Source organism: Gorilla gorilla, chromosome 22 (genome assembly GCF_029281585.2).
Source record: "Gorilla gorilla gorilla isolate KB3781 chromosome 22, NHGRI_mGorGor1-v2.1_pri, whole genome shotgun sequence".
Taxonomy (NCBI): domain Eukaryota; kingdom Metazoa; phylum Chordata; class Mammalia; order Primates; family Hominidae; genus Gorilla; species Gorilla gorilla.
Genome location: NC_073246.2, coordinates 28,124,800 through 28,145,181, shown reverse-complemented (window position 1 = coordinate 28,145,181; position 20,382 = coordinate 28,124,800). Strand labels below are relative to the sequence as shown.

At 42.4% G+C, this 20,382-nt stretch overlaps 1 long non-coding RNA gene across 3 annotated transcripts in view; it reads right to left on the bottom strand.

Annotated features, from left to right (window-relative positions):
- The window catches only part of LOC115931845 (uncharacterized), a 211,971-nt gene that overhangs the window by 146,878 nt on the left and 44,711 nt on the right, over window positions 1-20,382 (bottom strand). Inside the window, exons 3-4 of one of the 3 annotated variants that reach the window (XR_008674826.2) lie at window positions 18,356-18,472; window positions 15,852-17,526 (exon numbers count right to left, since the gene is read on the bottom strand). The exons of 1 other annotated variant lie outside the window; for it this stretch is intronic. This is a non-coding gene — a long non-coding RNA (uncharacterized lncRNA). Of the gene's footprint in view, window positions 1-15,851; window positions 17,527-18,355; window positions 18,473-20,382 lie in introns of those variants that run through there. One more of the 3 variants, XR_008674827.2, reaches the window with a different exon arrangement.

Here is a 20,382-nt window from a genome sequence, read left to right as displayed (position 1 = left end):
GTGAAATAAACAGCTTTACTGCTCACACAAAGCCTGTTTGGTCGTCTCTTCACATGGACACGAGTGAAATTTGGTGTTGGTGCCATGACTCGGAGTGGGGGACCTCCCTTGGGAGATCAATCCCCTGTCCTCCTGCTCTTTGCTCCGTGAAAAAGATCCACCTACAACCTCAGGTCCTCAGACCCACCAGCCCAAGGAACATCTCACCAATTTCAAATCCAGTAAGCAGCCTCTTTTTACTCTCTTCTCCAACCTCCCTCACTATCCCTCAACCTCTTTCTCCTTTCAATCTTGGCACCACACTTCAATCTCTCCCTTCTCTTAATTTCAATTCCTTTCACTTTCTGGTAGAGACAAAGCAGACACATTTTATCCACGGACCCAAAACTCCAGTGCCAGTCACGGACTCGGGAAGGCAGCCTTCCCTTGGTGTTTAATCATTGCGAGGATGCCTCTCTGATTATTCACCCACGTTCCATTGGTGTCTGATCTCTGCAGGGACACCTGCCTTGGACATTCACCCACGTTCCCTTGGTGGCAAGTCAATTGCGGGGATGCCTGCTTTGGCTGCTCATCCATGTTGCAGCCCAGGGCTGCTCCCCATCCCCTACTCCACGTCTCTACCCTTCTCTTTAAACTTGCCTCCTTCACTATAGGCAACATTCCATCCTCCATTCCTCCTTCTTCTCCCTTAGTCTGTGTTCTTAAGAACTTAAAACCTCTTCAACTCTCACCTGACCTAAAATCTAAGCGTCTTATTTTCTTCTGCAATGCTGCTTGACCCCAGTACAAATTCGACGGTAGTTCCAAATAGCCAGAAAACGTCACTTTCAATTTTTCCATCCTACAAGATCTAAATAATTCTTGTCGTAAAATAGGCAAATGGTCTGAGGTGCCTGACGTCCAGTCATTCTTTTACACATCAGTCCCTCCTTAGTCTCTGTTCCCAATGCAACTAGTCCCAAGTCTTCCTTCTTTCTCTCCTGCCTGTCCCCTCAGTCCCAACCCCAGGCATCACTGAGTCTTTCTAATCTTCCTTTTCTACAGTCTCATCTGACCTCTCCCCTCCTCACCAGGCTGAGCTAAGTCCCAATTCTTCCTCAGCCTCCGCTCCTCCACCCTATAATCCTTTTATCACCTCCCCTCCTCACACCTGGTCTGGCTTACAGTTTCGTTCTGTGACTAGCCCTCCCCAACCTGCCCAGCAATTTCCTCTTAAAAAGGTGGCTAGAGCTAAAGGCATAGTCAAGGTTAATGCTCCTTTTTCTTTATCCCAAATCAGATAGAGTTTAGGCTCTTTCTCATCAAATATAAAAACCCAGCCCAGTTCATGGCTGATTTGGCAGCAACCGTGAGATACTTTACAGCCCTAGACCCTAAAAGGTCAAAAGGCCGTCTTATTCTCAATGTACATTTTATTACCCAATCTCCTCCCGACATTAAATAAAATGCCAAAAATTAAATTCCAGCCCTCAAACTCCACAACAGGACTTAATTAACCTCGCCTTCAAGGTGTACAATAATAGAGTAGAGGCAGCCAAGTAGCAACATATTTCTCAGTTGCAATTCCTTGCCTCCACTGTGAGACAAACCCCAGCCACATCTCCAGCACACAAGAACTTCTAAATGCCTAAACCTCAGTGGCCAGGCATTCCTCCAGGCCTGCCTCCCCCAGGAGCTTGCTACAAGCGCTGGAAATCTGGCCACTGGGCCAAGGAATGCCCACAGCCCAAGATTCCTCCTAAGCTGTGTCCCATCTGTGCAGGACCCCACTGAAAATCGGACTGTTCAACTCACCTGGCAGCCACTTCCAGAGCCACTGGAACTCTGGCCCAAGGCTCTCTGACTCCTTCCCAGATCTTCTCGGCTTAGCAGCTGAAGACTGATACTGCCGGATTGCCTCAGAAGCCTACAAGACCATCACAGACACTCTAGGTAACTCTCACATTGGAAGGTAAGTCCATCCCCTTCTTAATCAATACGGAGGCTGCCCACTCCACAATTACCTTCTTTTCAAAGGCCTGTTTCCCTTGCCTCCATAACTGTTGTATTGACAGCCAGGCTTCTAAACCTCTTAAAACTCCCCAACTCTGGTGCCAACTTAGACAATACTCTTTTAAGCACTCCTTTTAGTTATCCCCACCTGCCCAGTTCCCTTATTAGGCCGAGATATTTTAACTAAATTATCTGCTTCCCTGACTATTCGTGGGCTACAGCCACACCTCATTGCCACCTTTTCCCCCAGTTCAAAGCCTCCTTCACGTCCTCCCCTTATATCTCCCCACCTTAACCCACAAGTATAAGATACCTCTACTCCCTCCTTAGCGACCTATAACCCACCCCTTACCATCTCATTAAAACCTAATCACCCTTACCCTGCTCAATGCCAATATCCCATCCCACAGCACACTTTAAAAGGATTAAAGCCTGTTATCACTAACCTGTTACAGCATGGCCTTTTAAAGCCTATAAACTCTCCTTACAATTCCCCCATTTTACCTCTCCTAGAACCAGACAAGCCTTACAGTTTAGTTCAGGATCTGCACCTTATCAACCAAATTATTTTGCCTATCCACCCTGTGGTGCCAAACCCATACACTCTCCTATCCTCAATACCTCCCTCCACAACCCATTATTCTGTTCCAGATCTCAAACATGCTTTCTTTACTATCCCTTTGCACCCATCATCCCAGCCTCTCTTCGCTTTCACTTGTACTGACCCTGACACCCATCAGGCTCAGCAAATTACCTGGGCTGTACTGCTGCAAGCTTCACAGACAGCCCCCATTACTTCAGTCAAGCCCAAATTTCTTCCTCAGCTGTTACCTATCTCGGCGTAATTCTCATAAAAACACACGTGCTCTCCCTGCTGATCGTGTTCAGCTGATCTCTCAAACCCCAACAGCTATAAAACAACAACTCCTTTCCTTCCTGGGCATGGTTAGATACTTTCGACTTTAGATACCTGGTTTTGCTATCCTAACAAAACCATTATATAAACTCACAAAAAGAAACCTAGCTGACCCCATAGATCCTAAATCCTTTCCCCACTCCTCTTTCCGTTCCTTGAAGACAGCTTTAGAGACTGCCCCCACCCTAGCTCTCCCTGACAAATCCCAACCCTTTTCATTACCCACAGCCAAAGTGCAGGCCTGTGCAGTTAGAATTCTTACACAAGAACCAGGACTACACCCTGTAGCCTTTTTATGCAAACAACTTGACCTTATTGTTTTGCCTAGCCCTCAAGTCTGTGTGCAGTGGCCACCACTGCCCTAATACTTTTAGAGGCCCTTAAAAATCACAAACTATGCTCAACTCACTCTCAACAGTTCTCATAACTTCCTCACATCTGACGCATATACTTTCTGCTCCCCAGCTATCTTCTTCCTCACACCTGATGCATATACTTTCTGCTCCCCAGCTCCTTCAGCTGTACTCACTCTTTGTTGAGTCTCCCACAATTACCATTGTTCCTGGTCGGGACTTCAATCCAGCCTCCCACATTATTCCTGATACCACACCTGACCCCTATGACTGTATCTCTCTGATGCACCTGACATTCCACCCCATTTCCTCATATTTCCTTCTTTCCTATTCCTCACCCTGATCACACTTAGTTTATTGATGGCAGTTCCACCAGGCCTAATCACCACACCAGCAAAGGCAGGCTATGCTATAGTACAGGCCACTAGCCCGCCTCTTAGAACCTCTCATTTCCTTTCCATCGTAGAAATCTATCCTCAAGGAAATAACTTCTCAGTGTTCCATCTGCTATTCTACTACTTGTCAGGGATTATTCAGGCCCCCTCCCTTCCCTACACATCAAGCTCAAGGATTTGCCCCCACCCAGGACTGGCAAATTAGCTTTACTCAACATGCCCCGAGTCAGGAAACTAAAATACCTCTTAGTCTAGGTAGACACTTTCACTGGATAGGTAGAGGCCTTTCCCACAGGGTCTAAGAAGGTCACCATGGTCATTTCTTCCCTTCTGTCACACATAATTCCTCACTTTGGCCTTCCCACCTCTATACAGTCCAATAGCAGACCGGCTTTTCAGGCTCTTGGTATTCAGTGAAACCTTTATACCCCTTACAGTCCTCAGTCTTCAGAAAAGGTAGAACGGACTAATAGTCTTTTAAAAACACACCTCACCAAGCTCAGCCACCAACTTAAAAAGAACTGGACAGTACTTTTACCACTTTCCCTTCTCAGAATTCAGGCCTGTCCTTGGAATCCTGCAAGGTACAGCACATTTAAGCTCCTGTATGGACGCTCCTTTTTATTAGGCCCCAGTCTTATTCCAGACACCAGACCAACTTAAGACTGTGCCCCAAAAAAACTTGTCATCCCTACTATCTTCTGTCTAGTCATACTCCTATTCACTGTTCTCAACTACTCACACGTGCCCTGTTCTTGTTTACACTGCCAGTTTACACTGTTTCTCCAAGCTATCACAGCTGATATCTCCTGGTGCTATCCCCAAACTGCCACTCTTAACTCTTAAATAAATAACCTTTGCTGGCAGGACTATGCTAAATCTCCTTAAGCACTCTCTAATTACATGTCCTAGGTCCTCCCCATTCTTAGAACTTTAATACCTGATTTTCTCCTTCTCTTATTCCATTTAGTTTTTCAATTCATATAAAACCGTATCCAGGCCATCACCAATAATTCTACATGACAAATGTTTCTTCCAACAACCCCACAAAATCACCCCTTACCACAAAATCTTCCTTCAGCTTAATCTGTCCCACTCCAGGTTCCCACGCCACCCCTAATCCTGAGAAATATCGCCCATTCTCTCTCTCCATACCACCCCCTGCCAAAAATGTTTCGCCGCCCCAACACTTCGACACTATTTTGTTTTATTTTTCTTATTAATGTAAGAAGACAGGAATGTCAGGCCTCTGAGCCCAAGCTAAGCCATCATATCCCCTGTGACTTGCACATACACATCCAGATGGCCGGTTCCTGCCTTAACTGATGACATTCCACCACAAAAGAAGTGAAAATGGCCTGTTCCTGCCTTAACTGATGACATTGTCTTGTGAAATTCCTTCTCCTGGCTCATCTTGGCTCAAAAGCTCCCCCACTGAGTACCTTGTGACCCCCACTCCTGCCCACCAGAGAACAACCCCCCTTTTTCCTTTACCTACCCAACTCCTATAAAACGGCCCCACTCCTATCTCCCTTCGCTGACTCTTTTTGGACTCAGCCCGCCTGCATCCAGGTGAAATAAACGCTTTATTGCTCACACAAAGCCTGTTTGGTGGTCTCTTCACACAGACGCGAGTGAAAGGTAGTATTGACAGAGTTGGTGGATTTTCCTCCAAGTGATTAAACGAAATTTGACTTATCTTTTCATCCAAAGTTTTGTACATCATGTTTTCTAACGGGAAAAAAAATGTTAATATGGCTTTTCTGTGTTACTAAAAATAGCTTCGAGATTAAGGAAAAATAAATAACTCTTGTACAGTTCAGTATTGTCTATTAAACCTGTATTGGCAGTATGTATAATGGCATTTGCTGTGGTTCCAAAATACTTCCTCTGGATTATAATAATCATTTGATCCAATTCCTATTGCTTGTAAAATAAAGTTTTACCAGTTGATATAAAAAAATTGACATCAAAAACCCTACCCACACATTCAGGAATGCTCTCATACGTAGTGACAGGAGAACTGTCCTCGTACATGCTTTCAGGAAGAAAGATGGAAGATTTATGGACTTTCAGCGGAATTTTTCCTGACTCTTGGAGTCTGGCTAGACAGACACAGGGAAGATTTATTTTCTGACTGTCCCTTTTACGTGCAAGCTCAGTCATCTGCAACTCAGCTAATCAGAAAGGTCAGTGGTACCTCTGAGCAAAGCAGAGAAATAGACCCTAGCCAAAGTGGAAATGTACATATTACTGATGACCGTGCCACACTGAAGCAGTGGCAGGACTAAGCGTAATGCTTATGCCTAGTGGAGAGCTTTTGTGAGAAATTTTTTAAGGCAAAAGAGTGAATGCTACTGCTGGAGAGGTCACTGTCAGCAAGCTTTGCAAAATTAATAATATAGCATGGTTGGTCCCACATTTCACTGTTTCCATGGGTGGGAAAGGGATGACTGCATTATGAATAAAGGAAAATTATACGACTAAGAAAGAAAAGATGAAGTCTAAAATATTCCCAGCTCAAAAACAAACTGTATCTGAGCATACGGAGCTACAAAATGCCACCTAACTCTTCTCCAGTGCAATGAAGGGCACTAAATTTCGTGAGCATTTGATATGTTCCAAGTACTATATTAAACTGATTTTCTTCATTTCTCTCTTTCCTTTTTCTTTGTTTCTTTTCTTTTTTCTTTTTTCTTTCTTTCCTTTGTTTCTTTCTTTTTTCTTTCTTTTTTCTTTTTTATTTCTTTTCTTTTTTCTTTCTTTTCTCTCTTTCTTCCTTTCTTTCTCTCTCTCTTTCTCTCTTTCTTTTGTTCTCTTTGAGACGGAGTCTCACTGTGTCACCCAGACTGCAGCGCAGTGGCACAATCACAGCTCACTGCAACCTCCGACTCCTGGGCTCAAGCAAGCCTCCTGCCATAGGCTCCCAAAATGTTGGTATTACAGGTGTGAGCTACCATATATATCAGCCTTAAAGTGATTCTTTTTTTTTTTTTTTTTTTTTTGAGATAGAGTCTCGCTGTGGTACCCAGCTCACTGCAAGCTCTGCCTCCTGAGTTCATGCCATTCTCCTGTCTCAGCCTCCCGAGTAGCTGGGACTACAGACACCCGCCACCACCACACCTGGCTAATTTTGTTTGTATTTTTAGTAGAGATGGGGTTTCACCATGTTAGCCAGGATGGTCTCCATCTCCTGACTTTGTGATCCGCCCGCCTCGGCCTCCCAAAGTGCTGGGATTACAGGCGTGAGCCACCGCGCCCGGCCATGATTTTCTATATCATAGAAGTAATGTACTATTGTCCTCTTTTTGTAGTTAAAAAAACACAGATTCAGAGAAGCTAAATAATATGCCAAGGTCACACAATGAGCAAATGGAAAAGGTGAGACCAACATTTATGTGAATCTAAAAAGCCCATTCTCTATATACCAATTGCCACTCCAAAGCAGATGGATAAATGCCTTTAATATCAAATCTCTACTTCAATTCTACTTCTTTGTCAAAATTAAGTAGTATAAATTAATATTAGATTATTATTAAAGCTATCATATTTGCTAATAATACAACACATAAATAATATACATATTATTTATGTATACATATTGCTAATAATACAACTATCATACCATATTTGCTGATAATACTATCATATTTGCTAATACTATCATATTTGCTAATAATACAACACATAAATAATATACATAGACACAAATCTATTTGCCCTACTATGCTATTCAAACAGATGTCATCCAAATAGCTGCATGGAATTTTATTTTATTAGATTACATTCCAGTGCAAGAACTAAAAGTACACTCAGTGCCTCAGCACATTTATCTATCAGAGAGAACTTTTAAAAACAAAATTTCTCTAAAATAAATCAGGAGTTGACAACAAAAGAAAGTTATGTCACCTGTGGAGGTCAAAATATTTTATGAAGCCTTTTGCTACTCATGTGACTATTGTTTTGTCCATAAGAAGAAGCTCTACCCAAAATATCTCAGCCCATTTGTGCTGCAGGTTCAAAGTTTTACCTTCATTCCCACTTGGCTGGTTTGACATATCCCCAAGGATAAGTGTCTGCTGTAAATATGAATAAGAACCTTCTAGCATATCTGTGAATATGCATATTCTTAGACCCCACTTCATAGAAATTTTGCTCCAGTTAGCCTGAGGTAGGGCCCAGGAATCTGCATTTTAACATACATACATTTCTGACAGAGATGATATAATGCTTATTCATTGAGAATCACTAGACTAGAGAATCCTTCACTCCAGTTGGTAATTATTCACTGAGTGAATCATTCCCTCATTGATTCTTTCTGTCTGGGTCTAAGGGGTTTGAGAGGTTTTCCTGGCTTCTCAAATTGCTAGAGCATCCTCTAAACTGAACCCAGTCTGTATATGTTAAATCCCAAGGACGTGCCTGCATGAGACTGGCTATCACAAGCCATACCGTTGAAGTTCTACTCAGATAAGCATTTGCTCCTTTTTACTTGCTCAGAACCTTTCTCGAAACAAAGCTGTGAACTGGAAAAATTATTTCTTGTATTCTACTTCCTATATCTTCAATATCCAGGTACCTATATTCTAACCATACGTGAGAAACTAAAGCTTCTTGGATACCCTGTATCATCAACTGAGATGTCCAACCCAGCGTAGCCTGGCCCTTTTCCTTATGCTCCAGATTTCTCTCTATGTCCTCCATAGAATGTGCTCCATCCATTTCCCTCCGGTGAGGATCCTAGCATCAGCCCAGTGACAGCACTTTAATACAACATGTGAAAATGAATGAACAAAGTAATATTTTATTTTGGAGCCAAACTGGAGCTAATGGCAGATTTTTGTTTTGAGTCTCACACACTGTAAAATAAAGTTAATGAATAAAGTTAAAATGATGGTGTCAGGTAATGTGGAAATGCAAGTACATTCCTTATTCCATTTTCCTGCTAGAGAAAATATATACTTAATGAATCAGTAATCCACTGTCTCTGTTGACAATTCAACAAGGCCATAAAAAAGCTCAGCTGAGTAATAGGACTTAGAATTCAAAGAGACAAAACCTGAGCTCTAAATATGTTTTATTTTTTAAAGAAAAATTCAAGGTAATTTTTTTTTTTTTTTTTTGAGTCAGGGTCTCACTCTGTTGCCCAGGCTGCAGTGCAGTAACATGCTTTTGGCTCACTGTAGCCTCGATCTCCCCAGGCTCAGGTGATCCTCCCACCTGAGTAGCTAGGACTACAGGCATGTGCCATCATGCCCTGCTAATTTTTGTATTTTTTGTAGAGATGGGGTTTCTGCAACTGGTCTCAAACTCCTGGGCTCAAGTGATCCACCTCCCTTGGCCTCCCAACGTACTGGGATTACAGGCATGAGGCACTACGCCCAGCCCAGGATAATTTATTAAAATACAAAATATAATCACTATCAAAGACAAGAATTGTATGCAAAAAATGCTTCATAAATGCTACTGTCCATGACAGTGTACAAAAACACAGCTCAGTCTGAGACCAACTACTGTAGCATTTAGGACAGACACAACAGATAAGCAAAATTCTCAAGGGAAAACATAGAAGACAACCAGTTTTCCCATAAAGCTCTGAAAAGAAAGTAAAGGCTCTATATTGTAGACTACCCTTGACAACCTCACAGTAATCGGCATGACTAACAAATATATTTTGAAATAGTAGCAGTTTAAGATAAAGATGAAGGGTGGAATGAGAAGATTCCATAATTTCTTGATATTTTTGCATTATTAGAATCGTTTGAACTTTTGACTCTATCCTTGGAGTCAAACAAATCTAGAAGCCTTTGGCTTCTGAATAATAAATCATTTAGCCATAACTTTCAAACTTCATGATTATAATTAACACTTAAGCCTTAATGGATGTTAATGGGTTACTTTTCTTAGGTAGCATGCTATTTTAACAGGGGCTTTTTATATTCAAGGCCTTACAGATTCCAAGGAATGATTCTTATAGTGTAAAGTGCAGCACTATAATAAGGTATAAGAAGGATATTGAGGAAGGAAGGTAAATGGTCTTGTACCCTTAAAATAAATAATTCTACATTGTCACCTACTGTGTCCAATGTATGTGATAAACCTACACTTGCTTTAATGCAGGGGTTACCACATGGTTCCATTTCAGCAGCAATTGCCTTCATCATCTGCTAAGATGGAGAGTAGGAACATGATTTATTTTGAAAAAGGCCCGTCAGGAGACAAAGCATAATCCCAGTCCGTATGGGCAGAATTCTTAATATCATTTATACTTTTAGGAAAATTCATTTACCTTGGAAGTTTCTCCTTTGGGCTGAGCTGAAGATTTCTGAAGAGATCTTGGTTGGCTTTGGAGAGCAGCAGAAAAAACACCGGGAGTCCTCCATAGAACCTCATTTCCAGCATTAAGTAAGATCCTGGGATATAAGTGTGCAAGGAAAGGCCGGGCTCATGCCTGTAATCCCAGCACTTTGGGAGGCCGAGGCAGGTGGATCACCTGAGGTCAGGAGTTCAAGACCAGCCTGGCCAATGTGGTGAAACGCCATCTCTACTAAAAATACAAAAATTAGTCAGGCATGGTGGCACGTTCCTGGAATCCCAGCTACATGGGAGGCTGACGCAGAAGAATCACTTGAACCTGGGAGGTAGAGGTTGCGGTGATCTGAGATTGCACCACTGCACTCCAGCCTGGGCGACAGAGCAAGACTCCATCTCAAAAAAAAAAAAGAAAGAAAGAAAAGAAAAGGAAAATATCTTGGACCCCCAAAATCACCAAGCTAAAGGGAAAAGTCAAGCTGGGAACTGCTAAAGGCAAACCTGCCTCCCATTCTGTTCAAAGTCACCCCTCTGCTCACTGAGATAAACGCATATCTGATGGCCTCCTTTGGAGAAGCTAATCACAAACTCGAAATGCAACCATTTGTCTCTTATCTACCTATGACCTGGAAGCCCACTCCCTGCTTCGAGTTGTCCCTCCTTTCCAGACTAAACCAATGTTCATTTTACATATGATGATTGATGTCTCATGTCTCCCTAAAATGTATAAAACCAAGCTGTGCTCTGATCACCTCGGGCACATGTCTTCAGGACCTCCTGAGGCTGCATCATGGGCGTGCATCCTCAACCTTGGCAAATAAACTTTCTAAACTAACTGAGACCTGCCTCAGATTTTTGGGGTTCACATAAGTATGTCCAGGTTGTATATCTTCCAAAAGAGAATGCATAACTGGGGCCCATAACTGACACAATGGTAGTATTAAAGTGGTCCTAGCTAGGGACATTGACTGTTCCCTGACAGCCAACCACTGCAATCAATTCCTCACTGTGTCAATGCAGTGAACCTCTATATTTCTCTCAGCTTTTACTTCTGCATCTGTACAATTGGCATAATAATAATGCATTTCCACAAGTCTACAGTGAAGATGAAATGAGGCTACAAACACTTCACAAAAGCTCAAGCATTACACAGTGCTTAAGTAGTGGCAATGCAGAATCAGATCCTTTTCTTTTCTGCGTATATCTTTCAGTAAATGAATAATTGGCCCTAACTCAAAGACAGAACAGCCTTTTAAGAATCATTCACTAACAACTAAAATTCTAACACTTTTTAAGAAAAGGCTATTAACAATCTTATTGTTTAAGCTCTTGATAAATATAATTGGCAGAATTACTAAACATGTTTTGGAGATTTGGGAGAAATTTCAGTGCAGTTGAGTAAGAGGATAGCTAGACACGCAGTGACCCTGGCTGTTTATCTGCTGAAGGACAGATATGAAGTGGTTAATTTGCAGCCTCATCTCTCTCTCCTTGTGTTCCAAGCCATATGGACCTTGTGTGCCTGGGTGGCAGACATCTTTCCCTCATGTCACATAAATAATATCTCAGTTCAAAGTCATTATCTCAGGGAAAAGTGAATCATTGACCCCATTTCAAACAAAGCCAGATCCCTTTTTTAACACTCTCTCATAGCATTTTGTATTTTCTTTCTTAGCACTTAGCATAGTTGATGAATAAGATTTATTTCTGTAATTGTTTACTTAATGCCTGCCTCTTCTCCAGTGTAAGCTTGTAAAGGGTAGAAAGCATGACTATTAAGCTCACTGTTGTATCAATCCAGAGCCTGGTCCAAGGTCTGGCACATGGGAGGAGTTAAATAAATATTTGGTGCTTCAATGAAGAGAGAGGACTTGATGCCAAATCCTCTGAGACCAAAGCCAGTATTCCTTTTTACTACCAAAGAAATGGTTCTGTATAAGTAAGTACCACATGAGAAGCCCATTAAAAATGCAGTCCTGGGTCTTTCTCCAGTGCTCCAGAGTCAGAAACTCCCAGGGATGAAGGAATCTGTATTTTCATGTTGCAGCTAGTTCACGGATTAGCTGTAGGAGCCACTGCACTAAACTCAACCTGGATGAGCTATAACCACAAATAATGTGCTTATAAAGAGAGAATCCAGAATCCTCAAGTTTTTCTTTCTACCCTCTGGTCAGTGCTGGAACAGAAAGCCCTCTAATCAGTCTCATATTGAATCAAGGAAGTAAAAATATCAAAAGCAACTCCCATGTCTTCACATAAAATATGCTTTATGTAATCCTTTCCATTAACTACAAATCACATGCATTTTTTTAAATGAAACTTTAAGTCATATCGCTAAGTGAAAGACAGCAGACTAAAAAAGATACGTGCTATATGATTCCAGCCATATGACATTTTGGAAAAGGCAAAACTATAGAGACAGTAAAGACAGTGGCTGCCAGAGATTTTAAGGGAGGGAGAGAAAGATGAATAGGTACACAGGGTATGTTTAGGGTGGTTAAATTGTTCTGTATGAAACTATAATGAATACGTAGGGGAGGAAAAACTTCCTCTACCCTCTTAGTTTCTGTGGCTGGAATTTAAGAGTTAAACTGAAAACAGATAGATTAATCAGAGAAGAGGCAGACAAAGTTTATTTTTAATTTTATGTGCACAGGGGCTTCATAGAAGAGAACTGAAAACTCAAAGAGGTACTTAGACCCTGGGGCTTATATACTATTTGATGTGGTTTGGCTCTGTCCCCACCCAAATCTCATCTTGAATTGTAGCTCCTATAATTCCCACATGTTGTGGGAGGGACCCAGTGGGAGATAACTGAATCATGGGTTTAACCCATATTGTTCTCATGGTACTAAATAAGTCTCTTGAGATCTGATGGTTTTATAAGGGGAAACCCTTTTGCTTGGTTCTCACTCTCTTTTTGCCTGCCACCATATAAGACATATCTTTCACCTTCTGCCATGATTGTGAGGCCTCCTCAACCACATGGAACTATGAGTCCATTAAATTTCTTTTTCTTTATAAATTACCCAGTCTAGCATATGTCTTTATCAGCAGCATGAAAAGGGACTAATACACCATTTTAGCAAAGGATGATAACTTGGGGAGACATGACTAGACAAAACAAAGGGGGAGCTTGGGTTCCTAGGGGTGGTAAATTGGGAGAAGGTGACTGGGAAATACATGGTAGATAAGGGTTGTTTACTGAGATTTGCTACACAAACTCAAGTTCTCTCTGGTTGTAAGAATGGAGAATCATTCTCCTCTCCTCAGTATGGGAAAAGGGAAATTTATCCCCTGCTTTTAGGCAGAAAAGAGAGGTCAGAGAGCTCTTCCTGAGTCTGCTGCTTCTAAATTGCCTTCAGCTCAAAATAATTCTTATGCCAAAGTAGAATATTTTGGGGTAGCATATTCTGATCCCTTTCAGTGGATATGTGTTATAATACTCTTGTCAAAACCATAGAAGTACACAACACAAAGAGTGAGCCCTCATGTAAACTATGGACTATAGTTAACAATAATGTATCAATATTGGTTCATTAATTTTAACAAATGTACCACACCAATGCAAGTTGTTAATAATAGGGGAAATTGTGGAGGGAAATTGAGAGGTAGGGATGGGGTGGGTGTATAGAACTCTATGTAATATCTGTTCAATTGTTCTATAAATCTAAAACTGTATTTTTTAAGTCTAAAAAATCAAAACACATACAGAAAAATTACTGTGGGAATGGAACACAACAGTGAGCATTACAGCTCACAATTACTGAATGCTCACAGTGTGGGCAGCACCAAGCTAAAAATTTTCAAACATTGCCTCTTTTCACACTAACACTCTAAGGTAGTGTGTTAGTTAATTTTCATGCTGCTGATAAAGACATACCCAAGAGTGGGCAATTTACAAAAGAAAGAAGTTTATTGTACTTACAGTTTCACATGGCTGGGGAGACCACACAATCATGGCAGAAGGCAAGGAAGAGGAAGTCACATCTTACGTGGATGGCAGAAGGCAAGGAAGAGAAAGTCACATCTTACGTGGATGGCAGCAGGCAAAGAGAGAGCTTGTGCAGGGATACTCCCGTTTTTAAAACCATCAGATCTTGTGAGACCCATTCACTATCATGAGAACAGCAAGAGAAAGACCCAGCCCCATGATGTAATCATCTCCCACTGGGTCCCTCCCACAACAAGTGGGAGTTATGGGAGCTACAAGATGAGATTTGGGTGGGGACACAGAGCCAAACCATATCACTCCACACCTTGCCCCTCCCAAATCTCATGTCTTCACATTTCACAACCAATCATGTGCTCCGAACAGTCCCCCAAAGTGTTAACTCATGTCAGCATTAACTCAAAAGTCCACAGTCCAACATCTCATTTGAGACAAGGCAAGTCACTTCTACCTATGAGCCTATAAAATCAAAAGCAAGTTAGCTACTTCCTAGATACAATGGGGGTACAGGTATTGTGTAAACACAGCTGTTCCAAATGGGAGAAATTGACCAAAACAAAGGGGCTACAGGCCCCATGCAAGTCTGAAATCTAGAGGGGCAGTCAAATCTTAAAGCTCCAAAATGATCTCCTTTAACTCCAAATCTCACATCCAGGTCATGCTGATGCAAGAGGTGGGTTCCCATGATCTTGGGCAGCTCCGCCCCTGTGGCTTTGCAGGGTACAGCCTCCTGCCTGGCTGCTTTCATGGGCTGGTGTTGAGTGTCTGCGGTTTTTCCAGGTGCATGGAGCAAGCTGTCAGTGGATCTATCATTCTGGGGTCTGGAGGATGGTGGCCCTCTTCTCACAGCTCCACTAGGCGGTGCCCCAGTAGGGATTCTGTGTTGGGGCTCCGATCCCACATTTCCCTTCCGTACTGCCCTAGCAGAGATTCTCCATGAGGGCCCCTCCCCTACAGCAGACTTCTTCCAGGGCATACAGGCATTTCCATACATCTTCTGAAATCTAGGCAGAGGTTCCCAAACCCCAATTTTTGACTTCTGTGCACTGGCAGGCTCAACACCACATGGAAGCTGCCAAGGCTTACAGCTTGCACCCTCTGAAGCCACAATCTGAGCTCTGTGTTGGCCCCTTTCAGCCATGGCTGGAGCAGCTGGGACACAAGGCACCAAGTCCCCAGGCTGCACACAGCATGGGGACCCTGGGCCTGGCCCAAGAAATCACTTTTTCCTCCTAGGCCTGCAGGCCTGTGATGGGAGGGGCTGCTGTGAAGACTTCTGGCATGCCCTGGAGACATTTTCCCCATTGTCTTGGGGATTAACATTTAACTCCTTGTTACATATGCAAATTTCTGCAGCCAGCTTGAATTTCTCCTCAGAATATGGGATTTTCTTTTCTATTGCATTGTCAGGCTGCAAATTTTCCAAACTTTCATGCCCTGCTTCCCTTATAAAACTAAATGCCTTTAACAGCACCCAAGTTACCTCTTGAATGCTTTGCTGCTTAGAAATTTCTTCTGCCAGATACCCTAAATGATCTCTCTCAAGCTCAAGGTTCCACAAATCTCTAGGTCAGGGGCAAAATCCCACCAGTCTCTTTGCTAACACATAACAAGACATAACCTTTGCTCTACTTCCCAACAAGTTCCTCATCCCCATCTGAGACCACCTCAGCCTGGATTTCATTGTCCATATCATTATCACCATTTTGGTCAAAGTCATTCAACAACTGTCTAGGGAGTTTCAAACTTTCTCACATTTTCCTGTCTTCTGAGCCCTCCAAACTGTTCCAACCTCTGCCTGTTACCCAGTTCCAAAATCACTTCCACATTTTCAGGTATCTTTAGAGTAGCACCCCACTACCTGGTACCAAATTACTGTATTGACCTGTTCTCTTGCTGCTGATAAAGATATACCTGAGACTGGGCAATTTACAAAAGAAAGAAGTTTGTTGAACTTAGAGTTCCTTGTGGCTGGGGAGGATACACAATCACAGCAGAAGGAAAGGAGGAGGAAGTTACATCTTATGTGGATGGCAGCAGGCAAAGAGAGAACTTGTGCAGGAGGACTCCCGTTTTTAAAACCATCAGATCTCATGAGACACATTCACTATCACAAGAACAGCACAGGAAAGACCCACCCCCATGATTCAGTCACCTCCCACCGGGTCCCTCTCACAACACGTGGGAATTATGGGAGCTACAAGATGAGAGTTGGGTGGGGACACAGAGCCAAACCATATCAGGTAGTGAATATAATCGCATGCACCTGAGGGTTCAGGGAACTAAGAATGACAGCAGTTAATCCCTGGCCCAAGGGGGCACAGCCAGCAAGTTTCATCAGGTTTCAAACCCAGGTCCACACATTTACCCACTGTGGGAGACTTCTTCTGTTTATTCATAGTTGCTTTTGCCTACACACAAAATGAGTGGGTTACTGCTAAGTTTGATCAGTAACTACATTAGAAAATAGTAAGGCAGATTAAGAGAAAAAGATTCTCAATCAATGCTTCCTGATGATCCAGGGACACACACAGGTAAAACTGATGGTGGAAAAGCAGGTCAGGTGGGCAATGGCATGACTGCCTTGGCATAAAACTTTGTTGTAAATAAACAAATAATGATAACATTGATATATAAACTTAAATGACAATACTTCACTTTAAAACAAGACCATTAATAACAAAGAAATTGCCAAAAAAAAAAAAGGGAGGAGAGAAAGAGATGTAAATGGTCACACATTAAAAGAGAGATATATGAGTCATCAGCCTAATCCAGTATGTGAACGTCATATGGGTCTTGATGTTACAGAATCTCCAAATTTAGGTCTGTTCACCTGATGCATGGTAAGCCAAACACTGACACATCAGCACTCAGGAACAGAGAAAGGTTTATTCAATTTGACCAAAGCAAGAGGGCAGGAGAGACAGTCTCTCAAATCTGCCCTGCCTTTGAATTTAACTGGGGACTTGTACGAGTAAGGTGGGTATATGGGAGATGAAACTCCCCCAGTGATCAAAGCTGTTGGCATCCCTCTACCCAAATTTCTGGACACCATCAAGGAGGTCTGCATAACCTAAGGATCATGGTTCTTTATAAGAAAAACAAGTTCATCAATCTGCCAGGCACCCCTGTAGGTTAGGATATGAAGTTAATCAATTATTAGTGACTACCCTCTACTGAAATAATGACATGCAAGCAAGCACACATAGAGCAAGAAAAGGACAAGGGGAAAGGGAAAGTAGGTAAAACAAACATCGTATGATCTTTATAATAGAGGCTCAGTTACAGTGATTCAAACAAACCAACTCTGGGGTCAGTTACGAACGAATCAGTAAAATTTGTTCGTAGATTGGATAGTAGACAATACCAACACATTAGTACATTTTAGGTACAATTATTTTATCAAAATTACATTAAAAAATAACTTATCAAAAGCTATTAAAGGTAAGTCTAGGCTAAACACAGTGGCTCACACCTGTAATCCCAGCACTTTGGGAGGTCAAGGTAGAAAGATTGCTTGAGGCCAGGAGTTCAAGTCTGCAGTGAATAACGCATGATCATGCCACTGTTCTCCAGCCTGGGCAACAGAGTGAGACCCTGTATCTAAAAAGAAAAGAAAAGATTAAAGGTAAATGTAAATATGTCCGGTATTTGCCTCGAAATAATTTGAGGAGGGACAGAGAGAGATATAGATCAAATAAAATTGGCTGTGAACTGATATTGAATAATTGTTGGAGCTAGATTAGATGCATACCCAGGTTCGTTATACTATTCTCACTCCCTTTAAATAGTTTTGACGTTTTCCACCAAGAAAGGGTGTTTTTTTTTTTTTTTTTTTGAGATGGAGTCTCGCTCTGTCACCCAGGCTGGAGTGAGGTGGCTCGATCTCGGCTCACTGCAAGCTCCGTCTCCCCGGTTCACACCATTCTCCTGCCTCAGCCTCCCGAGTAGCTGGGACTACAGGCACCCGCCACCATGCCCGGCTAATTTTTTGTATTTTTAGTAGAGATGGGGTTTCACTGTGTTAGCCAGGATGGTCTCGATCTCCTGACCTTGTGATCTGCCCGCCTCGGCCTCCCAAAGTGCTGGGATTACAGGCATGAGCCACCGCGCCCAGCCGGCTAGGGTTTTTTAGAGTTTATTATAGAGCATTAGTTCTAGCACTTATCTAACCCATCGCATTGTTTTCATTCAATAAATAAGGGATGTGAACATTAATTATAAAAATAATATTTGAAATTAAAACATAAGATTAGGCCAGGCACTGTGGCTCACACCTGTAATCCCAGCACTTTGGGAGGCCGAGGCGGGTGGATCACCTGAGGTCAGGAGATCCAGACAAGCCTGACCAACATGGTGAAACCCTGTCTCTACTAAAAAAAAATAATAATAAAAAAATAAAAAAAAATTAGCCAGAAGTGGTGGGACGCACCTGTAATCCCAGCTACTCAGGAGGCTGAGGTGGGAGAATCACATGAATTCGGAGGTGAAGTTTGCAGTGAGCCAAGATCATGCCACTGCATTCCAGCCTGGGTGACAGAGGGAGAGCCTGTCTCAAAAATAAAACAAAATAAAATAAAAAATAAGATTAGCATATACAAGCATTTTCACCCAGATTATTTCAATAAATCATGCCCTGTAGTTTCTGTTAACCTTTCCAGGAAAGAGCTGACATCAATCTCTACTCCTTCCCCAGCGCCTATGTCCTGGGTCTCTCATTCATTTCCTTCAAGTGCCCATGGCCAGAAAAGGGCGTCCACAGAAGAAGGAGCAAGTCTAAGGGGTGCTGTTACCTATTGATAGTTTTCCTTCAAGTGAAGGACAGAATGAACTCTCAGGGTTCTGAATATAGTAACAGTTCTCCTTCACCCTTGGGCATCACCTACTACCACAAATACCAATCCTTGGACCTAGGAAATCCAGAGGACCTCAAGAAAGTCTATCATCCCCACAGAGTTTAGATTGGTTCATTTGTGATTCCTGGGAAATATGATTTCAAGGACTTTGAGTGCCTCATAGGGAATGTAGAAAGGAAAATGAGGTTCTATCTCCCTCCCAAACAGACTAGGAAATGCTCTTAGCTAACCATTGGGAGACACTGGCTTATGGCTGGTTCCAAGCTGGAGGTAAAAATGAAAATTCCATGTCCCTAGCAACAAAAGTATAAACCAAAGTCGCAAAGCACTTATATTAAATCCAATTTCAGTGGCTGGTGTTTTATTCTGCTTCAGAAATTTCTTTTTCTTTCTTTCTTTCTTTCTTTCATTTTTTGTTTGTTTGCTTGTTTGTTTGTTAAGATAGTATTTCGTTGTGTCACCCAGGCTGGAGTGCAGTGGTGCAATCTTGGCTCACCACAACCTCCACCTCCTGGGTCCAAGCGTTTCCCCTGCCTCAGCCTCCCTAGTAGCTGCGATTATAGGAGGTTGTCACCATGCCAGGCTAATTTTTGTATTTTTAGTAGAGACAGGGTTTCACCATGTTGGCCAAGCTGGTCTCGAACTCTGGACCTCAGGTGATCTGCCTGCCTCGGCCTCCCAAAGTGCTGGGATTACAGGCGTGAGCCACCAAGCCCAGCCCATGTTTCAGAAATGTCTTTGATAGTGAAGCTCTGGACTTGCCCTGACATAGGATGGTCACAGCAGTCTGGACCCCACACCATGTGTCTCCTTGGATTCAAAAGTTTACTTGTGGTTGGGTGCAGTGGTTCACACCTGTAATCCCAGCACTTTGGGAGGCCAAGGCCAGAGGATTGCTTGAGGCCAGTAATTCAAGGCCAGCCTGGCCAACGTAATGGGACCCTATCTCTATAAAAAATTTTAAAATTAGCCAGGCGTGGTAGTGTGCACCTATGGTCCCAGCCACTCGGAAGGCTGAGGTGGGAGGATCCCTTGAGCCCAGGAGGTGGGCTGTGAGCCATGAGCTGTGATTACACCAGTGCATTCCAGCCTGGGCAACAAAGAGAGACATTGTCTCAAAAAAAAAAAAAAAGTCTAGTTGTGTGTTATATATCATACATATGAATACATACGCAGCATTTTATTTCTAGAAGTGGCAAACAGTGAATACGCTTACCTGTTATCCTCTTTCCCTCAAGGGACTCCCTCACTTCTAGGAAGAAAAATTTCATAGACAAGTAAAAAGAGTGTTTCAACTTTGGCTGATTTATTCAGCCAGCTGTTCAGACATTCTTTTTAAATGATGCTTGTCATTTACCTGTACTGGTTTTGGCTTTTGGTATTCAGAACACTCCAAATGCTTGCATTCATATGCCTTTCTATGAGTTTTTAAATGTGTTTGGGGGATTTCACTAAGCCCAGTGATTTAAAATTCTAAAGGTCAGGAAGTATATCACTGTGTACTTAAACAATGATCCTGCATGGTACAAAAATAAAATATTGATTATGCAAATTGACAAATGCATATTATCTATGATGCCACTGCAGAGTATTGAACTGAATT